This window comes from Crinia signifera, chromosome 3 (assembly GCF_055691185.1).
Source record: "Crinia signifera chromosome 3, ASM5569118v1, whole genome shotgun sequence".
Taxonomy (NCBI): domain Eukaryota; kingdom Metazoa; phylum Chordata; class Amphibia; order Anura; family Myobatrachidae; genus Crinia; species Crinia signifera.
Genome location: NC_139219.1, coordinates 101,886,239 through 101,900,303, shown reverse-complemented (window position 1 = coordinate 101,900,303; position 14,065 = coordinate 101,886,239).

Genomic DNA, 14,065 nt, shown 5'->3' with positions numbered 1-14,065 from the left:
TTGAAAAAAAGGGCTTTGTCAGGAAGGCAAAAACAGGCTGCGGCGGTAAGGGGTTAATCATTATTCATATCATTCTTTAATCTTTTATTATTGATATTATTTTTCTTAATCTTTTCATTCTTCTTATATTTTATAATATTTTATAATTATTATTAAGTAAATTCAAAGTTAAACATTAACATGTGTCCACATTACTGTTTCAGAAGTGTTGTATGGCTGCTGTGAATGTGTTCCTTAAACCCCCCCTCTATCCACGCCACCCCGAAGCGTGGCGAGCGCAGCGGAACGCGTCCTCCCGACCTTTTCATATCCCCAATATCCACGTCGGCGTGGAGATGACTTTATATAGTGTGGTGAGCGCAGCGAGGCAAGCGCAGCGGATTACTTTACATGTATTCCACGTCCCCTCGCGGGGCGCACTGCGCTCACCACGCTTCGGGCTCGGTGGCTCGCTGCACTCACCACACTATATAAAATCAACTACATGCCGACGTGGATAGTGGGAGTATGAAAAGGTCGGGAGGACCCATACCACCACCCCTCACGGGGCTCGCTGCGCTCGCCACGCTTTGGGGTGGCGTGTATAGTGGGGTAACGCTGCGCAGATAAGGCTTAGAGGTGGCTTGGATAGCGGGGGGTGTGTACAAATTATAGTACAAGTAATGTGGATAGTGGGTGGGTGTGTAGAAATTATGCTACAGGTAATGCATCTCATGCATCGTTTAACAGGTGGGAAAAAAGAAGTGAATACATTTCTTAGTAACATCGCATTGCACGCATAGTATTACACTAAAACGGGTACTGCAATGCGATCTTCTTACGGAGAATACCACACTAAGCAAAGTGCTTAGTGAGCGCCCGGGTACTACATAATGAGCGCCCGGGTACTACATAAGTACCCAAAATCCTAATATTTATCATTACAAAAGGAGCTACGCATTAAATCATTATACACTTCCAATAAAAAGAAAACATTAATATGGTAGATTACTGTCTCACTGGGTCTGACAAAATACCTCTATCTATCATTACAAAAGGAGCCACTTATTAAAATTGCTATACACTTCCAATAAACAACTATGGTAAGGTGTGAAATTATTGGCTCATGAGTACATAACTGATGCTGCTTTCACATTGTCTAAACATTTGAAACCCGGTATTTTGAAACAGTATTTAAAATGATATATTACCGTTTTAAACCCCTTTCACACTGCACATAAATACCGGGTCTCAAGCAGGTTTGCAGTCATCAACATGTTTCGAGATGTCCAGTCTCTTCCTCAAGATCCTGAGGAAGAGATTGGACATCTCGAAACATGTTGATCATACTCAGTGTACATATCTAGTAATAGGCGGACGTTTTGGCTGATTGGATTTTCAGTGTGCCTGGTGGCTCCAGATCCGGATCCTTGGTCCCTCTGGGTAACGCTTGTTTATCTGATACACCCTACCGAAGCCTATACTGGATTTTATACATATTTTATTATATTTTATTTTGTGTGTTATATAAAAAATATTCTCATTTGGAAAGAAAAATAAACCTTTATGGGTGTTTCACTTCATCGCACATCGTGAGTACCGGTACGCCGTTTATTGCACGAAGATACCATTTATATATGTTACCATACGATAACTCAAGTGCGTTTCGGTACGCATCTTGCCCTCAGAGAGCGATGTTTAAAAGGTTGAGATTCTAAACAGATTCACCCATTGCATGTATACCATTGTGTTTAATTTCCACATATCCACCGTGACCCTATCTGACAATCACTGGAATCTGGAGAATAGAGAATAGATCTACATATAAAGAAGAGAATTATCCTTTTTATTTCAAATTTTCACACACCCTTAAGTGTCCGGAAAGGGGAGCGCCCATTATCTGAGTATTAACCCCTATCTATATTGTCTATTTCAAGAAGATCTAGTTTAGCTCTCCATATACCCAGATTGGCTGACCCCAAAGGGTAGCGCTAAATTATCCCTCAAGCCCCCTAATTTTCACTGCTTTTTATCCGTTTAACAAATACTGGTATTTGTTAAATGGATAAAGCAACCTGGAGCTTTCCCACTGCAGCTCTACCCGTTTAAAAAGGCTAATAAAACAGCAATTTACCGTTTAAAGGCCCCCATACATTAGGCCGACTTGTCCTTAGGACAAGTCGGACCCAATTCTCCTGTGAGCTGCCCGGGAGCTCCCCGGGAGGCTCACACACAATTTGGCACTTGATGAGCCAAATTTGACATGTGATAAATCGCTTGCGATTTATCACATGTCGGGGCGCAGGGGGCGGGCGGTGAGGGTCAGGGGGAGGCGGTGCTCTTATCAGGGGGAGCAGTGGGGCGGGCAGCGGGTCCCTGAGTGCTAAGCTGGCGGCACCGGGGAGTGCTGACCTGGCCGGGCGGTGATGATCATAGATATCAGCACAGCAGCGCTGCCCGCCCCACTGCTCCCCCGGTGTCTGCATGCATATGCCTGTCAGGTGGGCAGGCATATGCATACAGGGAGGTCGGACGTGATCGCATGTACTGACCATCCGACCTCCCTGATCCGGTCCGATGCGCACGGGACCGCGCATCGGATTGGATCAGATATCACACACCTGCGATTTTGGGCCGATTTCACCCGATTATCGGCACAAAGTGCCGAAATCGGATGAAATAGTCCCAAAATCGCATAGTATATGGGGGCCTTAAGACCTGCAGTGGGAAAGGGGTATCAGATTCCCTGTAGGGTGGGGATTTGCAACATTTAAACTGTAACCACTATATATTCAGTTGTTACAATATATATAAAAAAATACTACACAGTGTCTGGACATAGAACCAAGAACACCTAATATTACAAATATATAAAGAATAGTAACAACTGAATCTAATAACTAAATTGGTTACAGTATGCAACTGCACACTAGAGTAATGCTAATATAGCAATACATATACTGTTGGTTTACCTATCCCCGCGTCCCCCTCTGTCCCTCTATGTTTATTACTTTATAGGACTCGTTTCCATTTCAGAAAAGCGCCTACCTCACCTGACACTAACCTCACTGCACATCACTGCCCCCCCCCAATCTTTGGGTGTAGTTTAGCGGCCTGTTGGTGGCGACGGCCCTGCTGCAGCTGCAACATGGCCTTCATTAAAAAAGGCCTCCCTCATCTAAACATGCAGGACAAGGGAGAGGGCTGTTAACGATGCACGGTAGGCAGGGGCGGATCCAGGATAAAATGACAGGGGGGGCACCATGATAAAAGAGGGTTTAGGTGGGGGAGGGGCGGTGTTAGTGGTGCCAGTGTACATGCTAAGAGAGCGGCAGAGAGAGGGTGGGAATGGGATTAAAAATAGGCCCTGGCATTTAAAATACGCAGGCCCACCATGGTGACAAAAGTGAAGGATGTAGTTGTGCGCGCGCCGAAGGCGCGCTCCGGAAAATGGGGTGTGGCCACTCAACAGGGGGCGTGTCCTTGAGTTTAGTGTACAACACCATATACAACTTCTACACATTATGCAACAAAATACTAGACCAGATTATACTTGCCCCTTACACATGATGCCAATTGGAATGAGCCAAAATTCACATAATGCCACAAGGATTGAGACAAAATTCAAATAATGCCACATGGATTGTGTCAAAATTCACATCAAGCCACATGGATTGAGCCAAAATTCACATAATGCCACATGGATTGAGCCAAAATTCAAATAGTGCCACATGGATTGTGTCAAAATTGACATAATGCCACATGAATTGAGCCAACATTTACATAATAACACACGGATTGAGCCAAAATTCACATAATGCCAAATGGATTGAGCCAAAATAAACATAATGCCATATGGATTGTGTCAAAATTCACATAATGCCACACGGATTGAGCCAAAATTCACATAATGCCACACGGATTGAGACAAAATTCACATAATGCCACACGGATTGTGACAAAATTCACATAATGCCACACGGATTGAGCCAAAATTCACATAATGCCACACGGATTGAGCCATAATTCACATAATGCCACACAGATTAAGCCAAAATTCACAATACGTTTCATAAACAGGAACATTGTCCACCAAATGCGCGCATTAAACATTTACACTCATTGTCCATTACACGCCATTATGTCCATTATGTATTATGTCAAACACCATAATGCCTATTAAAAATTATGCTACATAAGTGCTGCTTATCTACATGCTCATTGCCAAGGGTTCCATGCTCATTGCCAGAGGTTCCATGCTCATTGCCATGTGGGATTACATGCTCATTGCCAAGGGAAATACATGCTCGCGGTAAATGGAGGACAGCCGCCAGGCAGAAGTGATAGCCACTGACAGTGGCAGAGCCTGGCTGTATTCAGAGCACTGCAGGTCCCGGCTATTTGAAATAATACCCCTTTCACACCCGAAAATGCATTCCCAGGTTGGCCCCTTTTACACCAGCCTAGTCCCTGCATTTTCTGGTGTGAAAGGGAGAGAAAACCACCCCTCCCCCTCTTTAACCAGATAGCTTATTTAACCGGCTATATCTTCGGAACCAACTGATCCATTTACATGAGACAAGTATCATATTGAGAACTTTTGAGTGGGCTTTGAATGATTTTGGTCTAGTGAAACTGGAACGTTTGGTTCCAGAGTAATCTGCCCTCAAAGAACATGAACAGCCATGAAATTACATTTCAAAAATAAAAAAAATAGTTTACACATAATATCTCTGGAACCGATTGACCGATATGGACCAGCCTGGTATCATATTAAAGGTCCAGCGATTTGGAATTGAATGAAATCAACCACAAGCTTCTGTGATGCCAGTGAGGGAACTGGCAGCCGTCGGAACCGGGTGGGGGTCGGAATTGACGGGTCCCATGTTATCCTATGGGGAAAAAAGTTACAGATCTGCCAGGCGATATTTCTGGTTCCAGGGGGGCTAGAGACACGGGGCTGGGCTCGTTGGAAAGCCCTGGTCCTCAGCTACAAAAAATGACAGGGGGGGCACGTGCCCGGGTGGCCCCCCCCCCGAGTCCGCCACTGACGGTAGAGCACATCGTTAATGATATTTAGTGTACACGCTAGGCAGATAGTAAAAGATATTGCTCAGAATTGTATTTATTTATTTATTTACAGTTTCTTATATAGCGCAGCAGATTCTGTTGCGCCCTTCCAGGAGATATCTTTTACTATGTCGCCTAGCATGTATGGGGTAGATTTTTTTTACTTTTATTTAAGGTATGACTCTTGAAACAAAGTACTTATTAACTACATAATGTTCGTACAATGTGCATGTGCAGCTTCATTCACATTGTGCATTCATTAGTCTATTCAAATATAAATGACTTAATTACACAGAAATGATATCACAGGTTTGTTTTGTCCTCAGTCGGTGTACATGGCTGCATGGTACGCTCTCTGTTTCTATAATACACTGTGCACACAATTGTATGACTGTAAGAAAGAGATATTTGGACACAGCCCTTCCCTTTTACAGAAGTATCACTCAACCCCCACGTCATGCTTTCGATGGAGCTGTAATTTGATCTGTTGTGAGAAGTGAAGATTTCACCCTTCAGTCCCTTCCCGCCCTCTATGCATTTATTAACATAAAAGAACTTCAGTTGACAAGACAATAGTAACAGGGTAGTAATGTAAAAATTGTTTTGGGGAAAGGTGTATGTATTTCCATAAATGTATTATTTTTTTAGGCCTTCTCACACAGTCATTGTAAATATGTATCACTCACTGCACAAGGGAAATATTTGCCTGGTTCTTGCTGTCTTAGCAATTTAGTTAATATTTTCGCTACTTGTGTATTTTCACGGCGCCCGGCTACGCTACGTTTTCAACGTAGACTAAGCTACATTATCAGCGCAGCCGGCTCTGTGATAATACAGGAGGCAGCACTGGGAGCAGGGTGGTGTGGTTTACCCTCCTCTGGGCGGAGATCCCTGATGACTCCCCGGTGGCAGCGATGGTTACTTCCCGGTGGCAGTGTTCAGCCCCCTCCTCCGGCACTCACGGCGGACGCTGTACGTAATTCAGCGTAGTGCCACTGGCAGCGCATCACATGGTTTCCCTGCTCCCCCAGTGGCACTACGATAATTGCGTACAGCGTCCATGACGAGTGCCGGAGCAGAGGGACTGAATGCAACTGCCAGGGAGTCACCGTGGATCCAAGCGTGAGTTAGCGGGGATTGATGTGATGCCCGGGCCAGAGGAGGGTAAGTATAGACCAGCCATTTCACCCCCACTATCCACGTCATACCCCCACTATCCACGTCATACCCCCACTATCCACGTCATACCCCCAGGAGTTGATTCTATAAAGTGTGGCGTGCACAGTGAGCCATCGAGCCCGAAGCGTGGCAAGCGCACGCAGATACTTGTCCCCTCGCCACACTTTATGAAATCAACTCCATGCCGACGTGGATACTGGGGGTATGACGTGGATAGTGGAAATATCAAGCATTGTGTATTTAGGGCTCCAGAGCCACTTACGTAGTTTACATAGCCAGCATAGTGCTGTACTGGGGCAGTATGGATGGTTTAATGGTTAGCATTACTGCATCACAGCACTGAGGTCATGGGTCGATTCCCACCATGGTCCTAACTGTGTGGAGTTTGTATATTCTCCCCCTACTTGCGGGGGTTTCCTCCGGGTACTCCGGTTTCCTCCCACATTCCAAAAATATAATGGTAGGTTATTTGGCTCCTAACAAAATTAACCCTAGAATGTCTGTGTGTGCGTGTACATGTGGTAGGGAATATAGATGGTAAGCTCCACTGGGGCAGGGACTGATGTGAATGTTCAAATATACTCTGTGGAATATGTATGCGCTATATAAGAAACTGTTAATAAATAATAAAAAAAACTGGTATTCTGAAAGCACCACTACGTAAACTACGTAATGGGCGCCCTGATAATACACAAGTACCATATTTACTAAGAACAAGTGTTGTACTGAGGTGTTGCCATATTTTAAAAGTCTATAATATTAAATAGAAAACCGGAATGATATTGCCCTATTATTACCCTTTTAAGTAATGCATATGAAATCCAGAAGTTTGATAATCAAGTTTTGTAAATATTCCCCATGGTCTGTACATACCTGGATTGAAGTAAAAAAATAATATTAAATCCATGCTTGATGCAAACTAATTACAGCAAAAAAAAAAAATTAAAGTTACACAATATATAATGAAGAAGTGATCTTTGTAAAAAGACTTATTTTGGGATTGGCCATAGAATATCACACACATTAACATACAGAAAGTAAACAACATTTAACATAAGGATAAAGGATACAGTACATACACAAGCAAATCGATTCTAAACCACAGAATAAAAAAAGGAGCAAATAATGCTCTAGATTGTCTGTAAACAGACACAGCCCATTCAAATGGCTAATTACAATTTGCGTGTGATTAGGAGACATACTTATTAATTATAGAGTCTGAGACATGATAATTATCATTTCATATTGCCGCTATTCATGGCAATAAGAAATGATGATGCACCTGATTGTATTAAAATACACAACAGAAGCTGTGAACTAGTGGTGAGTGCTCCCAGACTACATCTGCCCCCCCCCCCCCCCCCTGCAGTGCACATGTTTTTTTCCATTTAAGAAGGAATTTGCCTCTGCGAGTGAACCAAAAAAAGGGCCAATATGCAACACACCGTAATGCCCATTGCACATTATGCCACCAAAAATCATAATGCCCATTACACATTATGCCACATAAACAGTAATTTATTTGATGTATTTATTCAAAGTTTCTTATATATCACAGCATATTCTGTTTCGCTTTACAATTGGACAATTTACAAATGTGTAATGTTCATTACACATTATGTCAAACACTGTAATGCTTATTTAATTTTATGGTACACATTGTAATGCCTATTACATACTGCATTATACCACACACTGTAATTCCTATTACATATTATGCCACACAGTTATGCCACTGACACCATTTTATGTCCCACACACAAAAATGCCCCTTACAAATGATGCCCCACAGTAAGGCTTCTACCCCATACATTAATAACATATTTTTTTTACCTACTTGCTCCTTGCCAGGGGTTACAGGGGGATACGGTCATTTGGTCTACAGCACAGGTCTTCAACCTGTGGCCCTCCAGATGTTGTGTAACTACATGTCCCAGCATGCCCTGACAGTTTTGGCATGCTCTTATAGGAAAAAATGTGGCAATGCATGTTGGAACATGTAGTTTCACAACATCTGGAGGGCCATAGGTTGAAGACCCATGGTCTACAGCAGGCATGTCCAACCTGCGGCCCTCCAGATGTGCTACAATTACACATCCCAGCATGCCTTGCCACAATTTGGCTATTAGGAAATGCTAGAATGATGGCAATGCATGCTGGGATGTGTAGTTTTAGCACATCTGGAGGGCCGCAGGTTGAACATGCCTGGTCTACAGCATGATGGTCGAAAAGCATTGGGTCGACATGGGGATATGTTGACATGGTTCTAGGTCAACATGGGTCTAGGTTGACATGGGTTTAGGTCAACAGGTCATTAGGTAGACACAAGCATTAGGCCGACAGTGTCTAGGTCGACAGTCAAAAGGGCAACATGGGGTTTTTCACTGTTTTTTGAGCCGACATGTGCTGACAGGTGGTATTTCATGCCCTACCATCCACTAGGGCGTGGTAGGAGAATAAAATAGTGCCTGAAGCATTGAGAGTGAAGCAAGCGATGCTTGGGGATGCGGTGCACTTCAAACTGTGTCCATGTCGACTGTCGACATTCGGGTAAAAAAAACTGTGAAAACCCCCATGTCGACATTTTGACTGTCGATCTAGACACTGTCGACCTAATGCTTGTGTTGACCTTATGACCTGTCGACCTAAACACATGTTGACCTTGTCCCATGTCAACCTAGAACCATGTCGACCTTTCCCCATGTGGACCTAGTGTTGTAGAACAAATTATCCTAACCTGTTACATGCTCCTTGCAGGGGTTACATGCTACTTGTTGGGGGTTTCTTGCTCATTGCCAGGGGTTACATGCTCATTGACAGCAGTTTCATGTTTGTTGTCAGAGGGGGCTAGATGCATGTTGCCAGGTGGGTTACATGCTCATTGCTAGGGGGGGGGGTGTTACATGCTTGTTACCAGCTCATTGCTAGTGGGCCATTACTTGCCTATTGCTAGGGGAGAGTTACATGCTTCTTGCCAGAGGGGGGTACGTGCTCATTGCCAGGGGGGAGTTACATGTTCCTTGCCAGGTAGGGGGGGGGGGTACATATTTGTTGCCCCGGGGGTTCCATTATAACAGCGCACCAGTTCTCCCAGATTCCACACTAACAGGTAGGGCTGGGCATGCTACGTACCTTTGACAGACACCAGAGGTCCAGCAGGACCTCTAGTGTCTGTTTCCTCCAAGGTGGTACCTATTTTTGGAGAGCCATTGTGGTCAGAGACTCACCGACAGTGTCTTCTGCCTCCTGTCTTTGATGCAGTAATGGAGGGAGGAGTGGGCCCGCCGCCGTGCCCTCTTTCCTCCCTGGCTCTTGGTGCTTGCACTCCACCAGAGCTGCCCTCCTTACGCCTCTGAATTTGGAGTGTAGTTAGGTGAGTGCAGAACATGTATTATTGTTTTTATTTAAATTGCGTTGTTACATATTAAGCCATTGCAGATGGCTATAAAGCCTATTATATGTGAATACATTATTAATAAGAATATTAATAATAATAATAATATTAAAAATAATGATAGTATTCATCTCTCATCACGTTAACAGCATATCTGTTATGTTCCGTAGCCTTTGATTGTAAATGTTTCCAGTTGCCCTACTAGAGGCTATTTTACAAGCTCTTCATCTTTATATTTCTCAGTAAAATGTATATGTGCTTATCATTCTCCCATACTGCATTAATGTGAATGAAATGTGCCGAAACCTGCACACCAAGTGGCATTTAGTTCTGTGCCTGTTTTTCTTTGCAATCTAATCATGTTATTGTCTGTAAGATTTATAGACAAATTGATACCCAAGGTGATAAAAATGTCAAACCTTAATAATGTTTAGGCTATTTTATCTATAGTGTGCTAAATACAGCAACAATTAAAATGCTGTAATTATTCACGGTGTATATATGACAGTTTTAAACTTTCTAATTATTGGCAGTCAGCAGAACTATAAATGAATAAAATTCCAATATTTATAAAATCATTCGTGAACAGCCCATCTGAGAAAATGGTGACATTTAAAACATTGGACATTTCCACAATGCCCAACATTCCCTCAAGGGTAAGTATTGTTGGCAAGGGAAACGTTTGTCTTTGTTTTCAAATGAAGGTTTTGTGTCCATGGAGACAGTATCTTTTTGTATTCGGACAAGTCACATCTGCCTTTGTACCTTATAAAACAGTTTTGGATTAAAGTAACACTGATAACATAGTATCCGGTTGATAGGTCTAAAATGTTTAGGTTGACTGTCCAAATGTCGACATCAAAAGGTCAGCAAGCAAAAGGCTGACTGTCAAAATGTTGACGTAAAAAGGTTGAGACATGAAAGGGTTGACATGAGTTTTTTGGGACTTTTTCATACATTATTATTGGCGTGAACCCCCCATTGTGAATGGTAAAGTGTGCCTAGGATTCCCAGGCACCATGTCCAAAGCATTCAAAGGTGCACACAGTCCTACAGGTTTCTAAGATCTGCTGCCTGAATCCGAAGGACCAAATTCATCATCCTGGTTGCCAGACAAATATGCGTCAAAGTCGCTGGCTTCATCAGGCTCCAAAAATGGAACTGCTGAACCTCCATTTGCAAAGCTCTGTCAGTCTCCTTTCCTCTGACAGGGGGACTCCCAACTGCCTTCTCTGTGGGACATTGCTACCTGTGAGTGGGACACTGGGGAAAAAAGGGACTGTCCCACAAAAATTGTGACAGTTGGAAAGTATGAAGTAACACTAACAAAGGTATTCTGACTATAATAGGACTATAATATGCCAGAGTTGTATCTTCCTGTGACAGAGAACAGCTGCCATAGTAAAGCAGAAGAATAATATTGCAAGGTACTTTTATATAATGAGCATGAGAATGTGTATCACATGAGACAGGACTTTCTCCAGCATTGTGCTCAGTGGTCTCCGTAGTACACAGACTATAGGCCTTATTCTGAGTCTCACGTTGTCTCAAAACAGCTGCATCTAGCAAATTTACAAAACTATGCATATGCCATAGAGAACATATGTATCTTTGCAGACACAGGGCCAGATTATCTAAGCTTCAAAAGTGATAAAATGGAGAGTGATAAACAGCCAGCCAATCAGCTCCTGTATGCCATGTCACAGACTGTTTTTGAAAAATGTCAGACAGGAGCTGATTGGCTGGCTGTTTATCACTCTCCATTTTATCACTTTTGAAGCTTAGAGAATCTGGCCCCTAGCCCTAGACATAGGCAAACTAGGTAAATTTATAGGGCATCTGGAATGCCTAGGAGCATGCAGGTTACAGTAATCCCCAATTTTAGGCACATAGAATAGGCTAATTAATTTAATAGATTTTCCCAGCACCACAAGGTAATTATCTGTGGCTACAAATGTACTGCCAATTCTGAGAGGGATCCAATCAGATCCTTACCATCACCCGGGACTAAGTAAAAACCCGTCAGGGACAAGAGAGCTTATTCTGATCGTAGCGGCCAAACGTGCGTACGTTCCAAAACAACGTACGCTATCCGTACGCGGCCGTTGGGGTTAAGTCCACCCACAACTCAGCCGCATACGTACGGCCAGAAACAACGTCGAAGGGGAGTGGCGTACAAATGTGCGTACGCCAACGTACACAGACGGCCCAGCCCTTACACTCCGACAACTGGCGTACAATTGAGCGTACACCACCGTTTACGGACGTCTCTCGTCCGTCTTCCCACCGACTGCTTGCGGCTATCTGAGCGTACGCCAGCTTGCACGGACGGGTCCCTATTGTTTTCAATAGAAAAGTCAGCTTATGTCACCGCTCGTGAGAGTGAGCGTACGTCCGTGTACGCTGACATACCCTTCACATATATGGACCTGCAAATCTTGCCTTTCAACTATAATTATGAAAATTAATTAATTGATTGAATTAATTAATGTGCAAAATAGTGGGCATGGGCTTAAAACATTGCTGAAACATCCTTTGTAGGTGTTAGATGTGGTTTATGTTATTGTATCCTAAATACAAAACTATGTTTGTATTAGAGTGAACACGTTGACACATGTCGACTTGTGTAGATTGAGTGTGCTACTGTGTAAAGTCTATGAAAGCACGTAGTGAATGTGTCTAACTGTTTAACAAATACCTACCTTAGCATATATAAGCAGGTCTTGCAAAGATTCTTACCTTAAATTAAACAAACCTTTAAATGTAGAGAAGTTTCGAAAGATAAGCTTCCAATGTGTTTGAGTGCTGTGTGTAGGCTTGCAGGTAGTGAAATCATGGTTTGGACTTAATAGACTGCAGCATTGGTTATTACATTCAGGTGTATGTGTTTGGTAGTAATCAGCGTAAATTAGCAAATCCAGGCGCACGCTGGCATGCGGTATCTGTAGGGGTGGTTTGAGATGGCGGTTGGCGGCCGCCTGTTTTGTGTCCGAAATGAACGGTGCTTTAGTCGATCGTGCGGTAGTAGCACCGCTCATTTTTGGTGCACACCCCCGTGTACGCCCATATTTACGCCCATTTTCCCTCATTATTTCGGCCGCTCCCCTCATCACGCCCCTATGCCGCCCCCAATGCCCGTACACTCGCGTATAGGTTTTTTCGCACGTAGAGACCCGTCCGTAAGCGTTGTGGAGTGTTCGCGCCTGCGCATTAGCGAATGTACGCATGCGCAGATCATAAAAAATCCCGGGACGTACGCGTACGGCCGGCCGCTCCAACCAGAATAAGGCCCAAGATCCTGGGGCATGTCCCGTCTGTCTTGTCTGGGGGGATGCCTGTGATAGCTTTCACCAGGGATATGGGGAAGTGATTACTGTGTGGTCCAGACTGTTCCGTTTTTTGGGGATGCGGTCATTTGGTCTACTGCATTATGGTAGACAGTCATTAGGTCGAATCCATTAGGTCGACATGCTAAAAGGTCGACATGACTCTAGGTCGACATGGGAAAAGGTCGACATGATTCTAGGTCGAAAGGTCATTAGTTCGACAGGTCATTAGTTCGACAAGGTCATTAGTTCGACATTGTCTATGTCGACATTCACAAGGTCGACATGGAGTTTTTCACTGTTTTTTGAGCCAACATGTGCCGACAGGCGGTATTTCATGCCCTACCATCCACTAGGGCGTGGTGGGAGAATAAAATAGTGTGCCGAGCGTAGCGAGGCACCGTGCCCGACGCATAGCGAGCGCAGCGAGCGATGCGAGGGGATGCAGTGCACTTTAAACTGTGTCCATGTCGACTGTGTTGACATTCAGGTAAAAAAACAGTGAAAAACCCCATGTCGACCTTGTGAATGTCGACATAGACAATGTCGAACTAATGACCTTGTCGAACTAATGACCTGTCGAACTAATGACCTTTCGACCTAGAATCATGTCGACCTTTTCCCATGTCGACCTAGAATCATGTCGACCTTTTAGCATGTCGACCTAATGGATTCGACCTAATGACTTTCTACCATAATGCAATAGACCAAATGATCCCAACCCGTTTTTTGCAGGGAGACTTTATTCTCTACATCCTACTCTCCCTGGTAACAGTTGTCACAGGCAGCCTCCTCAGACAGGACACCCCTCCAGACTGTACAATACAAGCTCCGGAATGCAGAGTTTGATGTCCAGTCCGGCATTCTGGGGTCTTGTCCGGTTCCAGTTTTTACCCCATCAGATAAAGGTGCCCACACACTAGAACGATTTTTTGGCTGATTTCCAATAAATTGGCCAATATATCGTCCGATGTTTACCGATAACTGGTCAAAATCGGCTGATATCGGTCTGATGCACACTTGGATCTTTTGCTAAATCTTCTGATCTTACATGCTGCACAAAAGATCAGAAGATTTAACAAAAGAATTATAGGAACACACATGGGATCTTAAGAAA